Source organism: Hakea prostrata, chromosome 11 (assembly GCF_041222555.1).
Source record: "Hakea prostrata isolate BN-2017 chromosome 11, UWA_Hpros_2, whole genome shotgun sequence".
Taxonomy (NCBI): Eukaryota; Viridiplantae; Streptophyta; class Magnoliopsida; order Proteales; family Proteaceae; genus Hakea; species Hakea prostrata.
Window position 1 is genome coordinate 691849 of NC_142610.1, and position 24046 is coordinate 715894.

General features: G+C 40.7%; 1 pseudogene; it reads left to right on the forward strand.

The window, feature by feature from the left end:
* LOC148999497 (wall-associated receptor kinase 2-like) overlaps nucleotides 1–22753 on the forward strand; it is a 38717-nt pseudogene extending 15964 nt beyond the window's left edge.
* Nucleotides 22754–24046: the final 1293 nt, after the last annotated feature.

Here is a 24046-nt window from a genome sequence, read left to right on the forward strand (position 1 = left end):
CTAAACCTCCCGCATTCAGGATCGCGGCATGAGGATTCACATTAGCACCAGCCCGGGTCTCATTATGCAGAGTCATGAAACCCACCAACATCTGGTTGAACCGAGCCGCTTGTCGCTGCATCATATTGCCCATAATATTGGCAATATCTCCGAAACTTCCAACATTCGGGGCACCAGGGATCTCATGAGTACCCCGATCAACATTTGGTATCTCACCACCTCCATGAGGTACTTCACCACCTCCCTGAGGTATTTCACCACCTCCATGACCACTGGATTCACCACGCCCACTTCTCAGAGTAACCATTTTGCAAAACCGAGAACATCAAATTATCGAATTTCGAAGATTCAACATAAACCACAAGTCCAAATGATTTGAAAACTTAAATCATGCTCAAATATATCCATATAGTCATCAAACAATATTCCATAAGGCAAAAATCACATTTTCCAAAAATTCAACAGCAAATGAGGTCACTGTGACCATTGGTCGAGTGGTTGGTCGAGTGACCCAGTCGACCAATCGCCGACCAATGAAGACGTAATGCGAAAATTCGCATTATAAGCCTCATTTTCACATTCCAACCTCATTCTAACTTCTTCCAAAGGTGAGAGAGCTCTAGGGAAAATCTCCAAGAGTTCCCACAAGTGTTCTTGAGGTGATTTAGTGCTTCAACAACAACACCACAACACACCATCTTCACAAACAAGGTAAACCTCTCATTCTTTCTTCCATTTTCATCTTCTCATGCTTGCATTTCAAATAAAACCATGCTTTACTTGTATCCAATGCTAGAAATCATGCTTAGAAACATATTCCCTAGGTTTTAAACACAATGCCATGCATAGACAACAAGTTTTAACACATTGGTGCTCATCTCGCAAAGTTTTATACCGAAATCGATATCTTTAGAAAAATTTCGTTTTCTCTCAAACCGCTTGAAATTTTCGCACGAGATCAAATGCTACATGCTCAAGATGACATTGTAGATAGGTCCATACAATTTGATTTAACCAATTTCAACTTTTCAAAAATCCAATTTTGACCTAATTTGCAAAATCCCCAAATTTCCTTCTTGCTGAATTTTTCGCTTTAATCCAAGTTTTCGATCGATTTTCATCAAACCAACTTCATAGACATGAAATTCCAAGTATTGTGCACATGCTAGTATGTTCGAATCAAATTTCCCCCAAATTTGAAATTTTCCGAAAAATTACGAAAATACCCTTTTGGCTAAAATCTTAAAATAGCCCTAATTGGAATTGTCTCTTGTCTCTTTCACAGATACACTATGCAGAGGGGAGGGCGAGGACGAGGTAGAGGTCGTGGTCGCATCGTAGGTGCTCTTAGGGGCAGAGGTCAGGTTCCTTTCGAGCCTAGACGGGAGGTTAGGAGACCGGATATGTTTGACACACCTCAGGCCGAGTTCCTGTACGAGGCCTACTTCAGTTACTGCAATATCGAGATGGGACGTCTACTTCACTTACGCCAGCTCAGAGCCTTTAGGATTCGGCAGAGGTTCGACACATTACAGTGGACTCATCTCTTCACTAAGGATCTGCCGGTATACCCGGAGCTAGTGAGGTTGTTCTTCAGCAACCTTACTTACACAGAGGAGGCTCGAGGCCAAGGACATCCACTTAGACTTGTCCTCGGAGCAGGGGTCTTCCAGACTCGGATTCGCTTCTCTACCCGGACACTAGCTGAGATCTTGCAGGTTCCTTACTATCCACAAGCAGTGTGTGTGGATACCTGCAGGAGCGATCCGGACAGCCATCCGATGCCGTACGAGCTTCGCGAGATATGCTCTACGCTATGGGATAGCCGTCGATGCTTCACACCGTGGACTAGCGGACGGATGACGGGTTCTGCACGTATTATCGGTCGCATAGTCGGCCGAAACATCATGCCGAAAGCCGGACATCACCATCGGGTCACGGTGATGGAGGCCTTAGTCATCTACCGCATCTACATGGGCTTCGAGATCGATCTCTCCTACATCATTCAGCAGGTCATGCTGGACTTAGTTCTCCGCGGCCTAGCATGCGGAACCTTTGCTATGGGAGGCTTCGACTTTGATCTTCGGGCATTTCGGGGTGAGTTTCGAGGATACACCAGTGGACACTAGATCACGGGGATACCCTATTGGGACTCGGACCATTCGTCGGATGAGACTACAGCGGTCGGAGAGATCTCCCGGTCCGGAGGGTGAGGATGATGATGAATCGAGAGGATGAGGATGAGGGATCGAGAGGATGGAGGAGAGGATTTCGGTCCCGATAGTGATGATCAGGCCGGAGATGATGCGGATATGCACGAGGCTGATCCTGTGCATCACGAGTTTCCTTCATCACACTTTGAGGTAGGTGGCCCTTCACATGCAGTTCCGGAGACTTCAGATCTTGGTGCACAGATGAGATCGATGACTTCCATGCTAAAGAGAATGGAGGTCAGACAGGAGCAGATGTACGAGAGGATGGAGTCACGACAGGATAGGATAGAGCATCGGGTGACTCAGCTAGCAGAGGAGTTCAGAGCATACAGAGATCGGAGCGGATCACCTAGATAGACTGTACCTTAGGATTTCCATTTATGCATTTCAGATGTAATCGTTGTAAAAACTTTTGAAATTAATGAAGTTCATTTTGTTTCTCTTTAATTATTGTATATTATGCACCTTTCTTTTCCTTGCATTAGTGACATTTGTTCAAGTATAATTATGGTATGTTATTCGGAAATGTTCTGTTATGCCTCAAAGTTCAAGTTTCTAATTCAGTGTTCTTTTATTCACTTCTAAGAGTAGAAGAGTCATTTCAGATCAATGACTCAGGAATGTTCAGTTGTTGTCTTTTGTGGTTAGGATCTCCTCGAACCTTGGGCTCTGATACCAATCTGTCACGCCCTCCCAGCCGGTACCCTATCTGGCATACCCGAGAGTGTGATCCACAGCCCGAAGATCAGGTATCGAGTGATCAACCTCCCACATAAACAATAACATAATCATGAACAATCATAACAAGAGTGCGGAAGATAAATCATAGATCCATTAAAGAAAGAATGAATCATAAATGAATCAGAATAATAATTATAATCAGAGTATCAAACAGATAAGTAAAGCGAGGCAAAAATCCCACTTTACAACCAGCGGAAAAGTAGCTCTAAAAGAATAAACGAAATAAAATCTAATCCCAGTAGCTAGTACATTGGGTAACTAAATTGTTCTCCACTTTATAGACAACATCCTTATAAGTGTAAATCTCATAAATGGCACAAGGACGCTTCCACTCGATGGTCGGACTAAGCATCGTACGGAGCATAACCACTGCGGGGATCTTCGAGTAATTGTGGTAACCGCAATCACCTTCCCCGGAGATATGCCTCTTCGCCTTGCGCTTCTTCATAGGGACCGTCATAGTACTCAGACTGCAGGATAGTCTAACAACATTGTACAATAAAGGAATGAGTTTCAAAGAAACTCGGTAAGGCGATTAAAAATCCATAATAACATAAATGGCAGAATTCCAGAACAAACATAAATGCAATATGATATGAGACAAGCAATGAATGAATGAATCTAACTCTATGTATGCTGGTCTCTATTGGCAGACATGCTTTAAGTCATAGCATCGTACTTCTTTAGGAAAGTCCACTCACATCCTCAACCATTTAAGATATCTTGGATTCTCTCACGGATCATTTCACCGGTCTTGAGCGCCGATTGGTAATGGGTCCTTCATCCCTCAGGACAAACCATGGCAGGGGGTTAAGTCAACACACTCTCTCACAACCATTTGGTATAAGTACTGGCGCATGTCGGGGTAAAACCTAGCCAAATGCAAGTCTTCTACTTAGTTACATCAAGTCGATCCAGATACTTCCATTCCTCGTCCCTGACGATCCTTTCCGGTATCCTTCACACTAGAGTCAGCGTATCCTATGGCACCGACCAACTCGGACTACGGACTCATCAACCCTATTGATCATCCACATATGGTAAACGGGAAGCTCTCACGTCCTCTCACGGGTTGGTTACCGGTCTTAAGCGCCCGTGAGCCCAAGTCTAACCATATGCAACCCTACCAATAAATGGCCCCCACAATGTGATTCCTGTCCTCTCACGGGTTGGTTACCGGTCTTGAGCGCCCATGAATCCTCATTGCTACCACGGGTCGTTCGGTCTCAATACCCCTCCGATTAGGGTCTGACATAACAGGACATCCTAGCCAAACACTACTAGACAATCCTAGATATGTCATCCAACAGTTTAGGAAGGTGTCCAGAGGGCATCTCCGGAAACATCCCATAATATTCCCGTAGTAGTCCAAGGACAGAAGTGTCGAAAGGACACCTCTCCTTTCCAAACCATACTTAAGCATACACATGCATCAATTCATATCATCACATATATGGTAACTTCATATATGGAAAGAAATCAGTAATTACAATCACTTGTATAACATTGGTAAGTAAATCATACATGAATCAATTCAATATGAATAAGTAATGCTACTGTAATCAAAGTTATGCAACAGTAGAATATCATTGTAAGAATCTAATTTAGGAATCATATCTATGATGTTCAAATATAGAAACTAGATTCATGCTATTTATGTAATTAAGGAAATAACCATCCTTACCTTTTATAACTCGCAAAGGAATCCTAAGAAATCAAGTAAGATCTTGGCAAACTTGAGAAGAAGGTCCTAAACAAGTATATACAACATATTAGGAAAGATCCCTAACAGAAAAGATATCAAAACATCCGAAACAGACCAAATCGGGAGTTGCTGTACTCATTGGTCGAGTGGATTGGTCGAGTGGTCCAGTCGACCAATCAGTCGACCAATGCAGACATAAGCCTATAAAATCAGAGTTTTAAGATATGAAATCCGAATTTGGTGGTTCAAAAGGGTACTAATCAAGGGGTAGACTACATCAGTAGTATTCTAACATATAGGGGACCTCAAAACACTAATCCAATCAAGGTATCAAGATCCAAATTAGGAAACAAAAGTTACCATAATTAAATCAACCATGGATCTTGATGAATTTGAAATAGAAAACAAAGACAAGAACAATAGGAGGATGGATCATTGCTTTCGGTAATGGTATCATGAAAACATACATAGATCTTCATGGAATAAGGCTTAGAAGTATAAATCTAAATAAGGAAATAAAACCTACCATATATGTAACTATCATGCATCATGAAGAACACATAGTATGGTAGAAGAGAACAACTAGAAATCTATAGGTTATGGATCATGGAAAGAAAACACAGTAATTAACTACTAACATGATCAACATAGAAGATCCAAAGAGATCAGAATTCAGATTAGAAGTTTAACAGAGATTAGATCATGGTTTGATCATGATTCCTTCAAAAGCTTGCAATGATCATGGTTAAGATCATTGTTCTAGCCTCAAATCCTTAGGATGATCATGAGAACATGTTCAGAGATGTTTGCAACAGAGAATGCAGCATCTCTTCTACTGTCTCAACTCAAAAAGGAAAGAAAAGCAAAGATGGAGTAGAAGAAGAGAGAGTAGACATACCTTTCGATGCAAAAAGAAGAGTTTTGACGAAGATCCGTCAAGAAAACACCAAGGATGCAAGAGAGATGACTTGCAGAGGTCTTTGGTTCGTTTCGAGAGTTTGGAGGCAGCAAATACGAAGTGGACTCGAGATTGGACTTAAATAGAGCAAGAACAACCTAATTGCCAAAGACAGCACTCATTGGTCGAGTGGATTGGTCGACTGGTCCAGTCGACCAATCAGTCGACCAATGCTGACAGCAAGACCAAAACAGGGAATTGAAGGTCCAGATCAAATCCAATCCTAAAGGGGTTTTGCACACAAGTCAAGTGACTTACCTAATAGGTAGAAATGCCTTCAAACCAAGATAGAGAGCACTCCAAGTCCATCAACTAATTAGATCTTCATCAGGATTCAGTTTCCATAAATAGAACCTCATCATCAACTTGCATGGATTCAAAGCCAGACACCAAGTCCTCTACTGGGATGGCCCAAAGCTGACTTCTTACTTTACTTCGGGTCATCGGACCTACAAATAACAAGGTTTCCGGGTCAAGGTTAGGGCTGGGTTTTACAGAAAGACACCTACAACAATGTGTCCTTTAGTGTCTAATACAATCACAACACGAGTCCTTTTTTGCAATTTTGAAACTTGTGGGGGCTTGTTAGGTTTTTTATTAAAATATATATTATCTATATATTAAGTTTCAAAATTAGTTTTTTCTTTTCTTTTATTTAATTGTTTTGTTTGTGTGTGGGACCCATGAGGTAAGGGTGGTAATGAGGCACCATGAGTAAAGGAGGCCCTTCATGACCTTGGTTATGAGGCTCTTCATGACATTGGTCATGGGTCTTAAAGGTCTTGGTCATGGTGATGAGGTGGGCTTACTTGAAAGGTGGAATTTACTCAAATTCTAGCTCTTGACCTTCATTTCTCATTTCAACTTCATGACCATTCATGGTCATTATCATGAGTGGGGTTAAGGTCTTTCAATGGATTAAATCCAATTCATTCCAAAGAAGTGAATATGAGAGTTACTTCTCCAAGTAGTGGGGAGGTTAGGTCAAGGGGGTTTATTCACATTAGTGGAGGAGGGACAAGCCCATTGATTCTCCATTAGTGGAGAATTGATTCTCCCCATTGATGGGAGGTGTGGTTTGGGCCTATATAAACCCAACCCTTCCTTGCATGTGATGTGGCAATAGTGACACTCCTCACTCACATTATTTGTTTTACAAAGTTCATTTCTTTCTTGAGTTGTCTAAGTGTTGTCTAGCTTTTGGCTCCTTGAAGGGACTAGAAGAACTACCTCATCTTCTAGTTGCAGGTTGCTTTATCTTGGAGGTGGTGGTGCGAAGAACCCTTGGTAGTAGGGTGCATCAATTACCTTAAAGACAACACTCAAGGTGTGACTCAACCTCATTGATCGGTGGTTCGTTCAGTTGCAACCTCAAGCTCTTCAGATTGGCTAAGTATCTTCATCTTTCAATTGTGTTGCAATTCCATTTTTTGTATTTTGTAGAATTTGTCATACAATTACCCCAACACTAATATATGGATTTCTGCTGGTTGAAAGCCCTAAGCTATACAGGTGTGTTTTTGTTTGATGCAGACATAAATGAATGTTTAGATCCAATTAATAGTCCTTGCAACGAAAGTGCGGTTTGTACCAACCGGCCTAGGGGTTACGACTGCTCTTGCCCTCCTGGGTATATAGGGGACAGGAACAAAAATGGAATTGGATGCTGGCATAGTGAAAAGCAATATTTCCCGGTGTTTCCGTTCACTGTAGGTATGTTAGAGCTACAAAATTTTGAAACAAAAAAGTAAGCCCTGGTTGTTTGGATGTAAAATTTACGTGTTAAGAAGCGTTTTAATGCTTCTTTAAGGTAAATTAAATTCCTATGATTTCTAGTCTTTCATGAGTTGAATTTCTCCTTATAGGTACTGCTATGGGCTGCTTGTTTCTTCTTGTGGTTAGCTTGATGATGTTTTTTGCACTTCAAAAGAGAAGGGATAACAAACTCAGGCAAAAATTCTTCGAGCAAAATGGAGGTTTCTTGTTAAAGCAGCAGCTCTCTTCCCATGAAGGATCTGTTGAAGTCGCCAAAATCTTTACAGCTGAAGAACTGAAGAAAGCTACAAACAACTATGCTCAGGATCATATTGTTGGTCGAGGAGGATATGGTACAGTATACAAGGGAATTATTGTTGACCATAGAGTTGTTGCCATCAAGAAGTCGAAAATAGTTGATGAAAGTCAAATTGAGCAATTCATAAATGAAGTGGTTATTCTCTCCCAAACCAACAATAGAAATGTAGTGAAGCTATTGGGTTGCTGCTCAGAGACTGAATTTCCTACTTTAGTGTATCAGTTTGTTACTAACAAAACCTTATTCGACCATATCCATAATGAGGGGTGTAATTCTCGACTCTCATGGGATAACCGTCTAAGGATAGCTGCAGAAACATCAAAGGCCATCGCTTATTTGCGTTCTGCAGCTTTGCCCCCTATAATTCACAGAGATATCACGTCAACGAACATGCTCTTGGATGATAATTACAGGTGCAAAGGTGTCGACTTTGGTGCATCATGGTTGGTTCCATTAGATCAAACTCAAATGAGTACACTAGTCCAAGGAACACTAGGGTATCTGGACCCAGAGTACCTTCAATCAAGCCAACTCACAGAAAAGAGTGATGTTTATAGTTTTGGCATAGTACTTCTGGAGCTATTAACTGGGAAAAAAGCACTCTATTCAGATGGTTCCAGTAAAGGTAGGCCTAGCAATGCATTTTATCACTTCAATCAAAGAAGGAAGGGTTTGGGATATTTTAGATGATGGGGTTATAGCTGAAGGATGGAAAGAGCAACTCCACGAAGTTATAGTTGTCACATCCACCCAGCCGGTATCCTATCTGGCATACCCGAGATGTGATCCACAGCCTGAAGATCCAGATCAAGCAGTCATGCCTCCCACATATACGATAACATAATCATGAACAAAATAATCAAGGTTTAAAGTAAGCAATAAATAGATCAAATGAATAATAATAAAAGATAATCAATCAGAGTGCGGAAATATCAGGTGTCAAATTCTCATAAAAGTAATCTTCAAGGGGAAGGAGTGATCAGAAGTCACCCCTTCAAAATAGTGGAAAGGTGATTAATTATACTGAATTACAAATCCGTATTAAGAGTAAATCCATAAAAGCTAAAGACCATATGCTCATGAATTTATAGTCATCCAAGGAAATGGGGCACTACACAAAGGTTTCTTCAATCCTAATGATTGTTTCTTCATAAGTATGGATGAAGTGAACCATACACGGCCGCTCCCTCACTAAAGTGGGGCTAACCCTGGTACGAACCATAATCCTCCTCGGCACAATAATCATGACTCTCATCCTAGCCATCACTCGAAGGGTAGTATGCGGGATCATAGCTCGGGTCGTATTGTGCGCCATCAGGATCTTCTGTACCTACAGGATAATCTAACAAATTGCACGAAAGGAATGAGTTCAAAAGAACTCAGCAAGGCAAGTCGTTTCATAATACACAGTTCATCCGATAGAAATCATGGTATGATGCAATATGATATGAGACAATGATGATATATGATTCTAATCTTAAGTATGCTAGTCTCTAAGGTAGACATGCTTTAAGCCATAGCACCATACTTCTTTGGGTCGTCTGTCACTCCCCCTCAGTCATATAGATATCTTGGGTCTGCCGTGGTAATTGGGTAAGGTCCTCATGAAACCATGGTTGGGGATTCAGTCACCACTCTCTCACATCACCATTGGTATAAGTATTGGTGCATGTCACAGCGAAGCCTAGCCCAATGCAAGTCATCTACTCAGTTGTATCATGACAGATACAGATATTTCCCTATGGCACCAACCAACTCGGTTCCTTATCCTTCACACTAGAGTCAGCGTATCCTATGGCACCGACCAACTCGGACGACGGACTCATCAACCCTAATGGTCATCCACAAATGGTAAACGGGAAGCTCTCACATCCTCTCACGGGTTGGTTACCGGTCTTGAGCGTCCGTGAGCCCAGGTTTATCCATTTGCAATCCTACCAATAAATGGCCCCTTTCGGGTATCCGCAGTATGGTTTAAGTCCTCTCACGGAGTGGATACCGGTCTTGAGAGGCCATCAACCATACTCTACCACGTGTCGTTTGGTCTCAATACCCTTCCGATTCGGGTTTGATACGACAAGGAAATATCCTAACCACACACCTAGACAATCCTATGTATGTCATCCAATAACCCGGGAAAGCATCGATGGACACCTTCGGAGAATATCCCATACTACTCCCTCCGATGTCCAAGGACAGAAGTGTCGGAAAGACAAGATCACAACGTTATAGGATGTCAACCAATCAATTCCCAAGACGACGTTGAAATCCCTCATATCAAACAACACCAGATTTGCCTTCAAGTTCAAACCGCAAACAAAAACAGGACATTCCTCTACCACTTTATCTAGTTTAACAGCAGACCCAACAGGGGTACAAATTGACAAACAACTAGATAAACATCTGGGTGTTAGGTTAGTCTTCATAGAAAAAGTAGATGAAATGAATGAATGAGATGCACCCGTATCAAACAACACAATTGCTGGAAAAGAAGCGACTAACAATGTACCTGTTACAACTTCATGGCAAGGGTCCTGCTCAGTACCAGAGATGCTAAATACTCTGCCAAAAGGAGGGGCAAGGGCAGGAACAGGAGCGGGAGCGCTTCTCATGGTAGGAGCAAAAACGCCGAGCAAGGTAGACTTCTTCGGACAGAAACGAGCAAAATGTCCAAGCTGCTTGCAAAGGAATCACACAAGGTCTCTCTGTCCAACAGAAGTGGCTGCCAAAGGGGGTCTCTGAAAAGCAGGCCGAGGGTGAACCATACCAAGCTCCACTAGGTTTGTCACGTCCTCCCAGCCGGTACCCTAACTGGCATACCCGAGAGTGTGATCCACAGCCCCGAAGATCAAGTAATGAGGAAATCATCGTCCCACATATACAATAACATAATCATAAACAAGAAATAATCAGGGTTTAAAATATTATAAACAAAAGATTAAAGTCAATAAATGAATAATCAATATAATCAGAGTGCAAAAATGATACCAGATGTAATCACATCAAAAGAAGTAGAGTGAGGCGGAAACTCACTCCACAAAATACAGCGGAACGCAGAATGTAAGTCTAAAAGAAATAATATCTACAACAATGGAACTAAGAGAAATATCTAACATCAGGGTTTTCTATTTTATAAATAACGTCTTCAAAATAGTGGACTTCATCAATCCATTTGAGACGTTCCACGTATACGTTGTCTTTAATCGTAGTACGCAGCTTGATCAACTAAGGGATCATCAGAGTAATCTTGATGGTTGCCAACACCTTGCGTGTAGTACGCTTCATCGGCTTGCGCGTAGTACGCTTCATCGGCTTGCGCTTCATCGTACTGTTCGCCATAGTAATCAGTACCTGTAGAATAGTCTAACAAAAACAATGTACAAAAGGAATGAGTTTCAAAGAAACTCAGTAAGGTAGTTAATCCATAACAACATAAATAACATGGAAGCAAACCATAATAAGATGCAATGCAATATGAAACAAGTAATGTATGTATGCATCTAAACTCTATGTATGCTGGTCTCTACGGTAGACATGCTTTAAGTCATAGCACCGTACTTCTTTGGGTAGGTCATGCATACGGCTCCTGTTGGTAGTGGGTCTGGCATCCCTCAGGACAAACCATGGCAGGGGGTTAAGTCAACACACTCTCTCACAACCATTTGGCATAAGTACCGGCGCATGTCAGGGTAAAGCCTAGCCCAATGCACGTCATCTACTCAGTTACATCAACTCAAGTCTAGATACTTCCATTCCTCGCCCCGGGCGATCCTTTCCGGTATCCTTTCCACTAGAGTCCTAATAGTCCCGGACTACGAACTCATCAACCCTATTGGTTATCCACATATGGTAAACGGGAAGCTCTCATGTCCTCTCATGGATATAACTCACCGGTCTCGAACGCCCATGAGCCCAAGTCTAGCCATATGCAACCCTCCAATAAATGGCCCCCACAATGTGATTCCCGTCCTCTCACGGATATAACTCACCGGTCTTGAGCGCCCGTGAATCCCCATTGCTGCCACGGGTCGTTCGGTCTCAATACCCTTCCGAATCGGGTTTGATATAACAGGGGTATAACCTAACCAAACACTGCTAGACAACCCTAGGTATGACAACCAATGATTCGGGAAAGTGTCGATGGGCAACCCCGGAAACATCCCATACTATTTCCGACAATGTCCAAGGACAGAAGTGTCAAAAGGACACCTCCCAATCCCAAACCAAACTTAATCAAACACATTCTCAGATCAATCATGACATACACAACCAGTAGTTCATCATATAAAAGAGAATGTAAAAGCAAAATCAGATTAAGCAGTAATAAGTAATTCATATAACATGAATAATGAAAAAGATGATATAAACAAGTGCTATTGTTCTCATAGTAGGAGATCAGAATTAAAGTACAACAACAGTAGGTAATCTCATAGTTTCATAAAGTAGAAACCAGAGAACAAGTAATCTATGTAGTTAAGGAAATAATTGTCCTTACCTTCTAATTCGTAAAGGAACTTAGAGAATCAAGTAAGACCTTGACTAAACCTGAGAAAAGAGTCTTAAACAAGTGTATACTATGAGTTAGGAAAGATACATAGAAGGAAAGATTACAATCCAATCAAAACAGACCAAGAATGGGGTTTGCTGTACCCATTGGTCAACTGATTGGTCTACTGCCCCAGTCGACCAATGAGTCAACCAACAGAGACAGTAGCCTTCAAAAATCAGAATTTTTAGAATATGAATTCGAATTTGGTGGTTCAAAAGGGTACAAAATAAGGGGGAAACTTTAATGGAAACATCTAAGTCTATAGAGGACAACAAACCATTAATCAAATCAAGTTTCCAGGTCACAACTCAGGAACCAGAAAGTTAACCTAATTAGGTTAAACATAGATTATGAAGGAAAAATATAATAGGATCAAGGGTAAGGAAATAAAATTAATAGGTTACAATTCTAGTAAAGAAAATAAAGTGAGAGTCTTCTAACATGATCAAAATAGGGGTTCTTGATCTTACCCAAGAAATTAGGGTTTCACCCTTTTTGGTTCCCATGAAAAGGTTGAGAGTTCCGGATGAAGGGAGGTAAATTGTTAGGTCAATTACAACAAGAAGAATTAAAGAACATTGAATTTAGATCAACCTCCACATTACCCATGAGGTTTCCCTCATATGGGGGGTTTACCAAAAGGTTCTTCTGATGACCACACAAGGTTAGGGTTTCAAGGGTTAGGGTTTCCAGGATTCAATTGGCAAGGGTTGAGATCATGATGATGATCATGGATCTCAAGGAACATGATGAGATCATGGAATAGATGGTTGCAAGAATGCAGCATCATCTTCCTAATCTCAATCAAGAACAGATTTCAGAAAAGAAAATCAGAGATAGAGAGGAAAGAGATCATACACATACCTTTGATGCAGGAGGATGAAGATTTCTTGAGTTCTTGCAAGATATCAACCAAGGATGCAAGGGAAACGATTAGAATAGGGTTCTAACTCATTCCAGAGGCTTAGGAGGCAGATGAGGCGGAGTATTCCCGAGATTAGACTTAAATAGAGTAGCCACGATTTAAATCTCAAAAACAGAATCAATTGGTCGATTGATTGGTCGACTGGTCCAATCGACCAATGAGTCGACCAATCAGAACAACAACTTCAAAACAGGGAATTGAAGGCTCAGATCAAGTCCAAACATCAAGGGGTTTTTCACACACCTAAAGTGACATACCTAGTAGGTAGAAATGCCTTCGAACCAATACAGAGAGCACTTCAAGTCCATCAACTAATCAAATCTTCATCAGTGTGCAGTTTCCATAGAAGGGGCACTGACATCCATACTTAAGGATTCCACTCCAGCCATCAAGTCTTCAACTGAAATGGCCCAAAGTTGACTTCTTGCCTTACTTCGGGTTGCTGGACCTACAAACAACAGGGTTTCCGGGTCAGGGTTAGGGCTGGGTTTCACAAGGTTGGCCACGAGGACCCACATGAGTAGCACTGGAACTCTTACCCACACTCCTTGTCACATCCACCCAGCTGGTACCCTATCTGGCATACTCGAGTGTGTGATCCACAGTCCACAAGATCCAGTAGTTAGTAAAATCAACCTCCCACATTCACAACAATATAATCAAGAACAAGACTAAATCAATGTTAACAATATTATTCAAATGAATCAAAGTAAAGTAACGAGATAATCATCAGAGTGTGGAAAAGATACCAATAGATATATGAATCAAAAGTAGAGTGAGGCGGAATCTCACTCCACGAGTACAGCGGAATGTAGTTCGAAAATCAAAGGGATTACAACTGATTCTAAAGCCAAGAAAAAAAGTTATAATCTAACTAAACTAGAGTCTTTTCTACTTTATAAAGGATGTCCTCATAATCATAGACTTCATCGATTACGCTCAGACGCTCCCACTCCACTATAGGGCTAATCCTGGTAACAAGAGAGACCACTCGAGGGATCCTCACAGTAATCTTCGTAATCGCCAACACTTTGCGTATGGTATGCTTCTTCATCTTGCGCTTCCTCATATTGCTCTTCATAGCCATGATCAAAACCTGTAGAATAGTCTAACAAAAGATATTGTACAAAAAGGAGTGAGTTTCAAAAGAAACTCAGCAAGGCATGTTATTCCATAATAGCATAATAACATAGTATCACAACAAAGCATAAAGTGATATGATATGAGACAACAATGCATGTATGAGTCTAACTCTATGTATGCTGGTCTCTATAGGCAGACATGCTTTAAGTCATAGCACCATACTTCTTTGGGTAGGTCTCAATCACACATCATCGGTTGGCAAAGGGTCCTTCATCCATCTCGGACAATCCATGGTTAGGGGTTAAGTCACCTCTCTCTCACATCACCGTTTGGTCTAAGTATTGGCACATGTCAAGGTAAAGCCTAGCCCAATGCAAGTCTTCTACTTAGTCATATCAACTAAGATCCAGATACGTCCATTCCTCCCCTCTCGGGATCCTTTCCGGTATCCTTCACACTAGAGTCAGCGTATCCGACTCTCTCAAATACAGACTCATCAACCCTATAGGTCATCTATATATAGTAAACGGGAAGCTCTCATGTTCTCTCATAGGTTGGTTACCGGTCTTGAACGCCCATGAGCCCAAGTCTATCCATATGCAACTCTACCCATAAATGGCCCCCACAATGTGATTCATGTCCCCTCACGGATATAACTCACCGGTCTTGAGCACCCATGAATCCCCATTGCTACCACGGGTCGTTCGGTCTCAATACCCTTCCGAATCGGGTCTGATATAACAAGGGCATAACCTAGCCAAACACTGCTAGACAAGTCCTAGGTATGTAAATCAATAATCCGGGAAAGTGTCAAAGGGCAACATTGGAAATATCCCATACTACTCCCAATGAGGTCCAAGGACAGAAATGTCAAAAGGACATTCCCCAATCCCAAATCATACCTAAACAATCACAATCATAATTCATTTATATCATCCACGACAAATATCTCATCATATGAAAGAATATAATAAGACAAGATTAAATAAATAAGAAAACATACATGAGTAAGTATTCATGCATAATCAAGTACATAAAGTAAATAAGGAAATAAGATTCTAATGTACTAGCAGCATTTATATCATAATAGAAACTAACATAACAGTAGCAAATCTAAGTAGTTCCCAAATTAGAAACTAAATCTATGCAAATCTATGTTAATATGGTAACAACTTTCCTTACCTTAAATAGATTCGAATGTATTCCGGACGGACAAGAGGATGAATCCAAAGTTAGCAAATAAACCCTAGAATAGCATCACACAATCATTTGGAAGTAGTCCTAAAAGAATAAGCATGAATCGAATCGAATCGGATGAAGAAAACAGATTCTGTTCTTGCGGGTTGATTGGCTGGGTTGAGTGCTCTAGTCGACCCAGGCAATCTGCCCAAGAGCAAATCCGAAAATAAAAAGAGAATCTTGATCCGAAACCTATGCTACACAAACCGGAATGCGACAAAACTTGGAGAGAATGTCTAACATAGTAGTCTAAGACTAAAAAGCATAATTTAGACATCAATCCACCATTAAAACATTACTTACTAATTTAGAATCATAGTTTTTATTTTGGTAAAAATCATAGTTTTCATTGGAAACATGCTATGAATGAAAGAGATGAACTAGAGATGATTAGATCTCATTCTAGTACAAGAACACAATAGATCAGAGGTATGAATAGTCATAGAGAAGCATCTATGATGCTAGAATGAATCAAAATAGGAATATTATCATAGTTTAAGAAGAAATCATAAGAATCATGTCAAGAATGAATGAGATGATCATAGCACAATAGAATGAAAAGAGATTGTAAAGATATGACTACAAGGTTGCAGCATCTTCATCGTAATCTCAGTTCAGAGATGAGAGTGATCATAGAAAGAATAAATCAATAACATAAAAGATAGAATACTAACCTTTAATTGAAGAACAAGAGAGAGAGTTTGCAAGATTGCAAGATTAGGTCTTCTTCTTCACTCTTGGAGGCTTGGAGATGGTTTCCCTTCGTTCTCTAAGTGTTATGGAGGCTAGGGATACTAAAATCACGAAGTCATGGGGTATATATAGCAAGATACTCAAAACAAAAGATTTTGTTCGAGTTCAGCATCTCTGGGTCGATTGGCTAGGTAGCATGGCCCAATCGACCCAAGCACTCGACCCAGGTTGACAGCAAAGCCAAAGATAGGGATTTGAGGGTCTTCCACTACTCGGAATCAAACGAAAGTTTAAACACATATTCTATAACATACCTAGCATGGAAAAATGGCTTTAAATCATATCCCACCAAGCTCTAAGGTCATCAACTAATCTTCTATTCATCAAGGTGCAGTCTCTTCTCTATATCCAACACTGTCTTCAAGTATGGGGCATCATCTTCAATCTCCATAGGTTCGGAGTAATATGGCCCATAGTTGACTTTCACTTCTACTTCGGGTCTTCGGACCTACAATCAAAGAGTATCCGGGTTAAGGTTCGGACCTATATCTTGGGTTTGTTGGTCAGACCCTCCAGCAGGCGTCTCCTCATTACTGGTACTACCAGAGCCGATGAGACGATTTCTCAGTAGAACCATTCTGCAAAAGAAAGCCAACCACATCGAGACACGAAGATTCATCAAAACTCACTTGACCATATGATTAAAATGCTCAAATCATACATAGGTTCATCCATATAATAAGAAAATAATCAAACATTGGTCAAAGTCTAAAAACTTCAACAAAAATCCAATTTTTCTCACTTTCATTTGCCTTGGTCGACTGGCTGGTCAACTGTCAATCGACCAAGCTCAACAGTAACAAAAAAAATCAGGCTTTTAACTTCATTCCCACTTCATTTCTCACTTCTAACTCATTTTCCTTGTGGAGGGGCTCTGGAGAACGCATTTGCATTCCAAGTGGTTTGAGGCTTCCACAACATCAACACAACAAGCATTGCTCAACCAAGTAAGGAAATCACTATTCATCATCTTCTCAATTGATTTCTTCACTTAGATTTCTCAAAATACCATGTTAAACTTGTTGTTCTAGGTTAGAAACATGTTCATGCATGCTTAGAAACATAATCCCATAGTTTACATGCAACAACAATGCTTAAACATCAATCAAACACAACATTTCAACTTGTTCTCGCTAACGTAGCCTAAAATTTCCAAAATTTAGTAAAACTTCGATTCCTCCCAAACCGCTAGGAGTTTTAACACCAAATTTGATGCTACACACTCCAAATGACATGCTACACATTACCATGCAATTCATTTCAACCAATTTCAACAATATAAAAAATCCCTAAATTTGGCCTAACGTCGAAATTCCTCTTTCCTAGCTTGCTGAATTTTCAACTTTAGGACCCGATTTCGATTGGCTTTCTTCTAACAAACTTCATAATCATGCATTTCTAGGTATTGTGCATATGTCAGTATACACGATTTGAATTTTTCCCAAATTTGAAAATTTCCGAAAATTTAGGAAAAAGCCCTTCATGTCCAATTTTGAGTAATCTTCTAACATTGACTTGTTGATCTTCTCTATAGGTATTTATACACTATGGAGAGACAAGGACGAGGTGGTCATGCTTGAGGTCGGGTAGTAGAAGCCAGGAGAGGTAGAGGTCCGGTGCCTTTTCTGCCACGAGCGAAGGTGATTGATCGACATCGCTTCGTTACACCATTGGCCGAGTTCCTTTATGACGTATACTTTGGGCATTGTCACATAGAGTATGGTCGACCATTTCAGGTTGGAGAGTTTTCGACATTTCGGATCGGGGAGGGATTCGATACTTTGGGATGGACACACCTACTTACTGCGGATTTACCGGTGTACCCAGAGTTAGTTCGGCTGTTTTACAGCAATCTGACTTCTTTTGTGGAGGGTCCAGCTGATCAGATGGAGTTAGTGATAGAGACTCAGATCAGAGAGACTCATATTAGATTTACTACTCGTACACTAGCAGAGATTCTCGGAGTTCCTTATTGTCCACATGCATGTGTGTGGATATCAGTAGGGGAGGATTTCAGCCTGCTTATGCTTCCATATGAGTTGTATGAGGTATATATGACACTTTAGAATGATGATAGGTGTTATCAGCCTAGGAATAGTGGGGAGATGATTCCATCGGCCAGAGTCATTGGGCGGATTGTAGGGAGGAACATCATACCGAGAGCGGGACATCATCATGTGGTTACGGTGATGGATGCCTTACTCATCTATCGGATCTATATGGGATTTGAGATCGATCTGGTTTACATCATATAGAATGTTATGATCGAGGTTGTCACGCATCCGGGGGTTAGGAACCTTTGCTTTGGGATCTTATTGACACGCATCTTCAGTTATTTTGAGATAGATCTGGATGGTGAGGATAGAGTTGTTGGAGGTGTGGGATATTCCATCGGTACGAGGACTATTGGATTGATGCAGTTAGATCGAGTTGCCAGGTCTCCCAGTCTAGGGGATGAGGCAGAGTCCGAGGATGATGATGAGGATGCTCCAGCAGAGGATCAGGCTGGAGATGACATAGGTATGCAGGAAGTCGGTCCCGATGATTAGGCGGTTCCTGCGCCACAGTTTGAGGCTAGGGGTCCATCACAGGCTGTACTAGAGGCACCGGATCTATATGCTCAGATGCAGTCTATGACTTCCATGATGGAGAGGATGGGGGTTAGATAGGAGCAGTTGTTCGAGAGTTTAGGAGCCAGGCAGACTCAAATATACGAGAGGATGGAGGCGAGTCAATCACATATGTACAAGAGATTGGAGGTGAGGCTTGCACAGATAGAGTCCCGGCAGGATCAGATGTAGTCTCAGCTCACTCAGATCACTGAGGATGTCAGCACATCCAGAGTTCGACGACGATCTCCTAGATAGATAGCTTGTACTAGGATTTCAGTTTATGCTTTCCATATGTAACCCGTTGTAAAACTTATTTGAGTTAATGAAAGTTATTTTTGTTTCATCTATTATTGTGTATTATTCACTTTCTTTTTCTTTTTATTAAGTGATGAATGTTAAATTATAATTATTGTATGTTATTCAACAATTCACTTATGTTTCGTTAATCGGGTTTCTAGTCCGAGTTATCTATTATTCACTTCTAAGAATAATTGAGTCACCTTGGATCTGTGACTCGGAATGTTCCGTTATCGTTTCTGTGGTTGGGGCCTTACTTGATCTTGGGCTTTGATACCACTCTGTCACATCCACCCAGCCGGTATCCTATCTGGCATACCCGAGATGTGATCCACAACCCGAAGATCCAGATCGAGCGGCCATGCCTCCCACATATACGATAACATAATCATGAACAATATAATCAAGGTTTAAAGTAAGCAATAAACAGATCAAATGAATAATAATAAAAGATAATCAATCAGAGTGCAGAAATAGCAGGTGTCAAATTCTCATAAAAGTAATCTTCAAGGGGAAGGAGTGATCAGAAGTCACCCCTTCAAAATAGCGGAAAGGTGATTAATTATACTGAATTACAAATCTGTATTAAGAGTAAATCCATAAAAGCTAAAGACCATATGCTCATGAGTTTACAGTCATCCAAGGAAATGGGGCACTACACAAAGGTTTCTTCAATCCTAATAATTGTTTCTTCATAAGTATGGATGAAGTGAACCATGCACGGCCCCTCCCTCACTAAAGTGGGGCTAACCCTGGTACGAACAATAATCCTCCTCGGCACAATAATCCTGACTCTCATCGTAGCCATCACCCGAAGGGTAGTATGCGGGATCATAGCTCGGGTCGTAGTGTGCGCCATCAGGATCTTCTCTACCTACAGGATAATCTAACAAATTGCACAAAAGGAATGAGTTCAAAAGAACTCAGCAAGGCATCGTTTCATAATACACAGTTCATCCGATAGAAATCATGGTATGATGCAATATGATATGAGACAATGATGATATATGATTCTAATCTTGAGTATGCTAGTCTCTAAGGTAGGCATGCTTTAATCCATAGCACCGTACTTCTTTGGGTCGTCTGTCACTCCCCCTCAATCATATAGATATCTTGGGTCTGCCGTGGTAATTGGGTAAGGTCCTCATCAAACCATGGTTGGGGATTCAGTCACCACTCTCTCACATCACCATTGGTATAAGTATTAGCGCATGTCACGGCGAAGCCTAGCCCAATGGAAGTCATCTACTCAGTCGTATCATGTCAAATCCGGATACTTTGCCTATGGCACCGACCAACTCGGTTCCGTATCCTTCACACTAGAGTCAACGTATCCTATGGCACCGACCAACTCGGACTACAGACTCATCAACCCTATTGGTCATCCACAAATGGTAAACGGGAAGCTCTGACATCCTCTCACAGGTTGGTTACCGGTCTTGAGCGCCTGTGAGCCCAGGTCTATCCATTTGCAACCCTACGAATAAATGGCCCCTTTCGGGTATCCGTAGTATGGTTTAAGTCCTCTCATGGAGTGGATACCAGTCTTGAGCGCCCATCTACCATACTCTACCATGTGTCGTTCGGTCTCAATACCCTTCCGATTCAGGTATGATACGACAAGGATTTATCCTAACCACACACCTAGACAATCCCATGTATGTCATCTAATAACCCGGGAAAGCATCGATGGACACCTTCAGAGAATATCCCATACTACTCCCTCCGATGTCCAAGGACAGAAGTGTCAGAAGGACACTTCCCAATCCCAAGTCATACGTAATCAATCACAAATTCAATCTCATCGTATCATACTTAATCAATGATTCATCATATAAACAAAGGCATATCATAGCATGATTAATCATATATAAAATCATAAAAATATAATTAAACATGATATTCCAAATGACATGTGACATACTACTACTGACAAGAATGTATAGAGTAGTCATGTATGATAAAAAAATACACATAGGAATATAACCATTGAGTTCTCAAAGTAAAAGCATGTTTACATAATTAACATACTTGAGTTAACGACCTTCCTTACCTTAATCGAGTCGTAAATAAAATCAATGATCACCAAGAATAGTCCTAGAAATCAGTGCTGGTACCCTAGACAACATACAACATCAGAGAAGAAAACAGTCGAATCGGAGGTCAAACGAATCAATTCGGCTGAGTACAGGGGTGTTCTCATATCTTGGTTGCCAAGACTTGTTAACCACTGGGCAGAATTAAAAACTTGGTCAGAAACTGACCTTCCGGTGCTCCGATTGACACGAAATTTTGAGGGCATGTTTACAACAGTATGGGGATACTTCACACTAAATTTCATGACGATCCAACGGTCCAATTAAAAATACCCAAATCAAAGTCTTATGTTCTATATGATAAATATCACAAATAGAATTGGAATTGATTGGAATTGTAAAGAATGATGGGAATCAATTAAGTGAATGGTAAAAATCAAATTAGAATCAAGAATTCATAGTAGTCTAGACCTAATATGCATTTACATATCAGTTTTGAATCAAGACAAGGTTGAAATGAAAGGAATCAAGGTAATGAAATGTAGGCAATCCTAATTGAATCATAGCATAGCAATAATGGGGTGATAATCATGGGATTGATTGGGGAAGACTCATGGTTAAGTATTTGCAAGGTTGCAACACTTCAACCATGGTCTAAAGATCATAATTTGGTAGAAAATGAATAGATTAGAAGAAGAATAGAAGGAATCATACCTTGAGTTGATGATTGATGTGCAATACAAATGATTGGAGTCAAAGATCTTCCCAAACACCAAGAAAAGCCCAAGAGAGTGTCCAACTTCTTGCTTTGGAGTGCAAATGGTTAGCCTAGGTCCTCATTAACGAATTCTGAAAGGTAGGGGCAAAATGGGAAGTGATTTTGTAAAAATTTGAATTCCATTACTGCTGGTCGACTGTTTGGTCGACTGTCAGTCAACCAAGGCATGACAACAACTTCTGGAGTGGATTTGGAAGGCCAGACAGATCTGAATTGAGTTGGGTTTTCTCCTACAAGTCAATCAACAAGTCTAGTTTCAAGAAATACCTTCGGATTGATCACGGGGGTCTAATAAGTGCTTCAACTAATTCAATCTTCATCGATGCGCAGATTTTCACTCAACACTGACAATGTGCTCAAGTAAGGGGCATCATTGTCAATGTCCATAGGCTCTGGATCAAGCATCGAATCTTCAACTAAGAGGGCCCACAAGTCTCTTCTACCTCCACTTCAGGTCTTCGGACCTGCAACAGTATAAAATCCGAGCCGGGTAAGGGTTAGGATAACGTCGGATTTTACAATGGTACTAGCTGAAAGATGTCTAACAATAAAAGGGGAAAAAAGGCCTAAAATGAAAGAAGTGGCAATGGAGCTACAACGGTTGAACAACTATCAAAAGCACCCTTGAGTTGCACAAAATTCTGATGAAGTTGAAGCACTTCTTGGCGAACCATCAGACTTTCATGGCCAATTGACAACCTCAAGCCCATTATTACAAAATAGCCTCAAGCCAATTAATCATGAGGCTATTTTGAAGTGCTCAAATTTCAGATTACTTTCATTGATGTGAGAGCAAGACGTCTAAGACAAGCTCTATCTTGCACCATATGTTAAAACTCACTCACTCAAGTAATGAAGAACAAGGAGAACAAGAAGAAGAAAGATAAACAAGGTTTTACGTGATTCGGCCTCTTGTATAGAGAACCTACGTCCATAGTATGAATGCCCCATCTCATCAAGTTACTGATGAGGAGTACTCTTCATCTTTAAATAAAGGATAAAGGATACAAGATAGAGTCATTTATAATTTCAACTTTTCTGTTACATGTACAATTAGACTCTTCTATCCTAGGACTTTGAGACAGACTAGGAGACTTTGACATATTGTATCTATCTCCAACTCTCTCCCTCCAAGTTGGAGTGAAGACATCGGCAGAGGTTTACTTGGACATTATGTGCTGAAAGACAACTTTAGACAATGCCTTTTTAAAAAAATATCAGCAAGTGGATTTTTACTTTGAATGTAAAGTGTTTAGATGATCTTGTCTTGAACATGTTCAAAAATAAACTGACAATCCACCTCCATATGTTTAGATATTTCATAGAAGATAGGATTGGAATTAATACGAGAAGCTGCCTAATTATCACAAAACAATTTCATAGGTGCAGTGGACCATCCAAAACCTAGCTCACACAACAATAGTTGTAATGATACTAGTTCATGAGTAGTGGAGGCCATTGCACGGTATTCTGCTTCCACACTTGATTGTGCCTCAACACTTGGATTTTTTTCTTTTCTAGGTGAAGAGATTTCCCCCTAAAAACATGCAGAAGCTGAAGGTGAATCTTCTATCTATAGGATTTTCAGCCCAATCTACATCAGTATAGCCAATGCTTTCTATGTGGTTTTTCTTCTTCATCAAAATAACCACATCCAAGACAATGTTTTAGATACCTCAATATTCGATCTACAAGGGTCATATGTCCTTCAGTAGGGGAATGCATAAGTTGACTTACATAACTGATGGCATTGTTGATGTGAGGTCATGTAATAGTGAGATAGATCAGACGTCCTACCAATCTCTGAAAATGTCCATCATCCTATAGTGGAATATTGTTTTCTCGCAAACATGTCGTGGTTGGCAAAGATTGATCTCTGGGATAATTTGCTTCAGGGGTATGTTATGGGGAGATTCTAGTCAATGTTAGGTCTTGTTGAGTTCAATCTCTCCATGAATCACCTTGGAGAGGTGGGTGGATTTAAACCCACCTCTAGAATCATTTCAACTTCTTCATTTCAAATGCTCAATCTCTCCTACGATGGGTTCTCTGACTTGGTGTATCTTTCAAGATTTACAAAACT